This window comes from Pyxicephalus adspersus, chromosome 7 (genome assembly GCF_032062135.1).
Source record: "Pyxicephalus adspersus chromosome 7, UCB_Pads_2.0, whole genome shotgun sequence".
In the NCBI taxonomy this organism is placed as follows: Eukaryota; Metazoa; Chordata; class Amphibia; order Anura; family Pyxicephalidae; genus Pyxicephalus; species Pyxicephalus adspersus.
In genome coordinates, this window is record NC_092864.1 from 68,373,037 (window position 1) to 68,379,036 (window position 6,000).

The 6,000-nt window shown below is 35.9% G+C and overlaps 1 protein-coding gene across 1 annotated transcript in view; it reads right to left on the bottom strand.

Annotated features, from left to right (window-relative positions):
* CARD11 (caspase recruitment domain family member 11) overlaps positions 1 to 6,000 on the bottom strand; it is a 67,752-nt gene that overhangs the window by 60,111 nt on the left and 1,641 nt on the right. The window contains exon 2 of the mRNA XM_072418879.1: positions 1,282 to 1,450. The gene's annotated coding sequence lies outside the window, so the exon portion shown is untranslated. The remainder of the gene's footprint in view (positions 1 to 1,281; positions 1,451 to 6,000) is intronic.

A 6,000-nucleotide genomic window follows, 5' to 3' on the forward strand; every position in this document is an offset into this window, starting at 1 on the left:
ATATGTGTCTGAATATGTTTATATTGGCTTCCTTAAATCACCTGCATGATGAAGGAGTAGCAGAAGTCATTGGCCCTGATTTATTAAAGGTCTCCGAGGCTGGGAGAGGATATACTTTCATCATTGAAGCTGGGGGATCCAGCAAACCTGGAATGGATCTGGTCCAGGATTCAAAACAATTGCTAACAAATAGCAAATTTCCTTTAAGAAATCTATTCCAGGTTTGCTGGATCACCGACTTCACTGATGAAAGTATATCCTCCCCAGCCTTGGTAGAGAGATTTGAATACCTGTCAGCAAATTTCAGGGGAATCATTTATGAACTGAACCCTAGGATGCTAATTTATGATTACGGCTACTGCACTTTAAGAAGGTTTCCTTATGTTAAATTTCAAAAAGATATTGGCATGATGAGTGACCTGCATATTTATAGCCATGTGAATACAAGTTCACATCTATGGAATGCATTTCTTAAAAGTTTATGTTGCTATTTGTTAGCAAATGTTTTCAGTTTTGAGCCAGATTTATTCCAGGTTTGCAGAATTACCCAGCTTCACTGATAAAAGTGTATCCTATCCATCCTTGGAGAGCTTTAATAAATCAGGACCTTAGACTCAGTTCTATCATTCTGATACTAGAACCCTTATTTGTCCAATCTGTAACCTAGGGGTAGGCTGAACAGAAGAACCTTAGTAAAACACTATATATATATATATATATAAATAAAAATAATAAATAAATATATATATATATATATATTCTAGTAATGCACAGAGCATGGGTTACATTTTAGGGGAATAGTATCTCAAGCACCAATGTTGGAAGGAATAAAACATAAAACAACCCCACAGACATAATATGATGGTTTGTAGATTTTACCTATCTGTGACAAACATATGTTCTTGTTTCAGACAAGCATGTATTTATTACCATTACTGCAGGAAAAACACATTCTGACTCTTTTCCATACATCAGTCAGGATTTAGATCCAGACATAAATGGGAACAATTAATTTCTTCACATAGCAATCTGACTGGAAACAACCATACTGGGAGCTCATAATCTCAAGAATAAATTTACCATAAATTTTATATCTATCAAGTATTAACCTCAAACTCTAATAGTCGGAAATAATATATAACTGTTTTATTTCCTCTGTAAATTAATGATTTTCCAAGAAAACACAGATGATGCACAAAATACATTTTTCTCTTCACCCCTTTAATGTCATAATTTGTATGAAAATGAATAAACACAAGTATATATTACAGCTGAACTTACCTTTAGCAGACCATTAGCTGATAATAATAATCCCTGGAGAACATTGGGAAGGGACAATGGCCGGTCATTGATGACCCTTTGGCTGCATGGCGCGAGCTTTCACCTGTTCTTGGAGAGGTGTGTAGTATTCACTGAGCAGAAGTATAATGAAGGTTTGTTAAAGAGAGATCTAAGGGAGGAGCAAGAAAAGGGAAATGAGAAAAGCTTACAGGAAACCATAAACCCATAACCTACAGGAAACCAGACGTAAAAAATACTTGCCATACTGTATTTATGACTTCCAATTTCTCCATTACAGATCTCAATGTTAATATAAAATCATTATGTGGCATTAGACTAGTATTAGCAGCACTTCCTCTTTGTGACATTACCATATAGTCATTTTCCAAAGAGTATGATGAGTACTAGGCTACTGGCATCTCTAATAATCTCAGTACTAACAATGCAGGTATATAAGGCATGAAAATTCTTCACGTTTTGCTTGCATTCTGTTAAACATTAGATTCCCTTTTTGTCTATAACCTGATATAAAAAAAATTACTGGATTATTGCAGATTCATGATACCTATACATGTTTGAGTTTTTGTAAATCTGATGTATTTGACTCACACCCAAACACACCCCTTCATTGGAAAGTATGTTTCATCCCACAATGAAATGCGTCTTTTAATTGCACAATGCAGTGCATGATTACATGTGTTGCAATTCGCAAAAGAAACAAAAAGTGGTCAAAGGTTACCTATATATTTTTTCTATAACACAGACAAAACACACACTAAATTTTGTTTTACAAGCATTACTATTCATTTAAATGTAACATGTTTTTAAGCAAAATTTGTTTAGAAAACTTCTAAGACTTTAGTCAAACTTTTAGTGCACCTGTATAGACTATAGACAGTAAATGTTATACAAAAACTGTAATGGTAACGTATCCATTATCCAAGATCACAACAATCATCTAGAGTTGGGTTTCGGTCTTTCTAACAGCTTACAAATACTTGCTAGCTGTTACATTAAAAGGAAAGTCTCCTACATGGAATTCCTGCTGGCACAGATGGCTCACTGGTTTGCACTCTCATTTTTGTCTTGGGTCAAGTACAGCCCAGCACTCCCAGAAATCAGCAGTCAAAGTGTGGCACTGGGCTGGATATGGTTGTGTGATAACAACAATATTAAAACTAAATAAATAATTTCTAAAATAAAAAATACCTGGCATTTAACAGATATAGAGACTAATGAGGATATATGTGATATATAATATATGTGATGAGGATATATGTAAATACTTTGTATTTTATATGCATGATCTGGGCACAGGTTTACTTTAAATATATTGATGACAATGCTTACCTTCAGAAAAATCCCTAACTCATTGGGCCTGATTTATTAAAGCTCTCCAAGGCTGGAGAGGATACTCTTTCATCAGTGAAGCTGGGTGATTCAGCAAACCTGGAGTGGATTTCTTAAAAGTCATTTGCTATTTGTTTTCAATCCTGGACCAGATCCATTCCAGGTTTGCTGGATCACCCAGCTTCACTGATAAAAGTGTATCCTCCATAGCTTTGGGGAGCTTTAATAATTCTGGTTCATTGTGTCTTTTAAACATGTATTAAAATGTAACAAAGCACAGAGGCTTACATTGACTCTAATCTCCCTTTTTTATAGTTAATGTAAAATTAAATAATGCACATTTAAACTGAACTGCACAGAAAATGCCATGAATTCCATGTATTTTCTTTAGGATGTGATTTGTCTGTGTTTTATACTTTTTAGGTAACTGACCATGGTGCAAAGTTCTGTCTCACCTGGCCAGCATTGCATTGCTGTGTGATATATCTAGTAAATTAATCCATTAGCATCCATATTTGTTTCTTGGAAGCATGTAAAAGAATAGGTACAAATTTGAGAATCCCTTTCTATTCTATTTTCCACATTTTCAGTTTTGTCCAATGGCAGGAAAGAGATCTCAGTATCTCGGCAGGGAGGTTTACTAAAGGAGTGTAGGCTGTTCACTTAGCTAAGTGAATTATAACTTTTGCACAATATTTATCAATCTACAAATAATTCACCTAACTTAGTGTATTCGTTGAAACTTCATAAAAGCATTTCATGGGAAATCAAACATCCTTTTAATTTCCTTGCATGTGATTGGGTATTCCTTTCAAAATGAAATTTCACCTTATTCACTAAGCAAAGTGAAATATCCTTTGCAGACTGATAACCTAGCCTAAATTCTTCAAATAAATCAATCGCTATTGTCCAAGAAGTGAGATGGAATCATCTATTTTGCGCACAATTCTCAACAAATTTTTGACAACCAACTACATGATCTTGTTCAGATATTGTATTACAGTCCACAAGAATTTGTAGTTTTACACATACAGTAGGCTGTGTGTATATGTGTAGAGTACAAAAATGCAAATACTGTAATATCATGACAACATTACAATAAAAAACTGGACAATTAGCAAAGTACTGAACACAAGATGCCACTGAAACCAATCAAAATGTACTTTTTCAAGCAAGAAAGATGTCCCTGCAGTATTTAGTGCCAATATAGGAAAGGAAAACGAGGCTGATTTGTTTAAAATCAATATAATATTTTTTTTTAATAGATTTGTATTCAGAAAATAAGAATTTTACAAAAAAAAATAAAATGACAGAATACGGGTTTGGTATGAACATATGGAATAAATTAGAGTACTTATTATTTTATTAATGTCATGTAATGGTTACTACAATGGTTAAGACCCTCGGAGTTACGAATTAACACAGGGTATTAATTCTTTTCGGTTCAACAGAAAAAGAAAATGACAACTGGGGACAGGGTAGAGAGGAAGGGTGTCCACATCAAGAAGTAAACTGAGCTGGAGAGCAATGTGCAATCCACAGATACCAGGTAAGTGCAAAAGTATGTGGGATATCCTTGGGGGTGCAGCTTGTCTTTCACCATTACCCAATTTAATTTAGCCGTTAGCGGAGCCAATGGTATTGATGGAGATTTCCACGCCCGTGCCAGTGTAGTTCTACCAGCAGCACATAGTTATTGTAATATTTTTAAATCGGCTGGACACATTAGGAGGCAGCAGAGGAATTTGGCTGGTTAATAATTATTTTATATTTTTTTTTACAGACCTGTCATGGTGTAAAAGGCTAAGCTTTGTGAATGTGACACTTGCCACATACAGTAAGTGAAAGCAGAAAGACAAAGCTGTGTAATTGGGATTTTTTTTTTACTGGCTGGACATATTGGGGACTGAGCTGTACAAGTAAATAAGATAAGTTTCAATGTCCAGATTGGACGTTATTGTTAAAATGTCCTAAAATTGTGAAAAAATAGTGTAAAACTTACTTGTCAAAAACCTATTAAAAAGATTGAAATATACATTTGTATTTACAAATAAACGTTTAATGCATTCTGTCACTAAGTTAATCATAGCACAGTCTATTTTGGGCTTTCTATGGGAAAGCACTCATTGCTCAGATAGATATTATTTCTGAAAATGAATGAATATTAATTACTCATTTTATAGCAGGAACCACAGACTGTGAATACAATCACTAGATTTAGCTGCCATTAGGTTTTTATATAAAAAAAAACAACAGACTACTTACACAGTATTCTCTTGACACGTGTAAATCAATACCTTTGTTATGTTTGTATTATTTTATGAAATGGAGTAAAGAACATTTTCAAACAAAACTAGACAATGGAAATATAATTTTTTAATATTTACACATTGAAACATTTTTATTTTTAAACTATGATTTCCTTTCTAACGCTTGACTTTATTTAAAGGTGTTTCATGTCATTGGAGTTACGGGCCATCATGAAGTTTTTGTTTCTCCAGGGAAAGTCAGCAAAGGACATTCACACTGAGATGTCACCAACACTGGGGGAGAAGTGTCCTTCCTACAGCACTGTCATACCTGGATATATTGTTTCATGACTGGGCATTTCACAGTTGAAGATGAGCCCCGCAGTGGGCGCCCCCCAACCTCAACTGACCCAGCAACCTGCGATGCTGTCCATGAGCTGATTACTGAGGACCGGCGAATATCCACAAAACAGATAGCCCAGATACTTGACATCTCATGGGAGCGTGTTGGGTTTGTTATCACCACTAACCTAGACATGTACAAGCTTTCAGCGAACCGGCTGCAGAAATGTTTGAACAGTGAACAGAAGAAGGAACGAGTTGAAGCATCCAAAGCCATTTTGGCCAATTTTGAAGCTGCACAGGACTTTTTCACTAGGTTAGTGACTGAGGATGAAACCTGGCGCCACATCTATGATCCTAAAACCAAAGAACAGTCAAAGGAATGGGACCCACAGTGGGTGCCCATGGCTGAAGAAGTTCCAAACCCAGAAATGAGCCAAAAAAATTTCTGGGACAAAGACAGTATTCTGTTGGTGGACTACCTACCTCAGGGCTCTAGTATCACCGGACAGTATTATGCCAACCTCCTGGACCTGCTTAAGGAGGCAATTAGGACAAAATGCAGTGGAAAGTTGACCAAAGGGATCCTTTTTTTTTTGCAGGACAATGCACCTGCGCACACGTCCAACAATGTGGCTGCCAAATTAAAAACCCTGGGTTTCCAATTGGTCCACCACCCCCCTACTCACCTGACCTGGCCCCTTCGAGCTATTATCTCTTCCCAAATTTGAAGAAACACCTGAAGGGGCAACGTTTTGAGGACATTTCTGATGTTAAA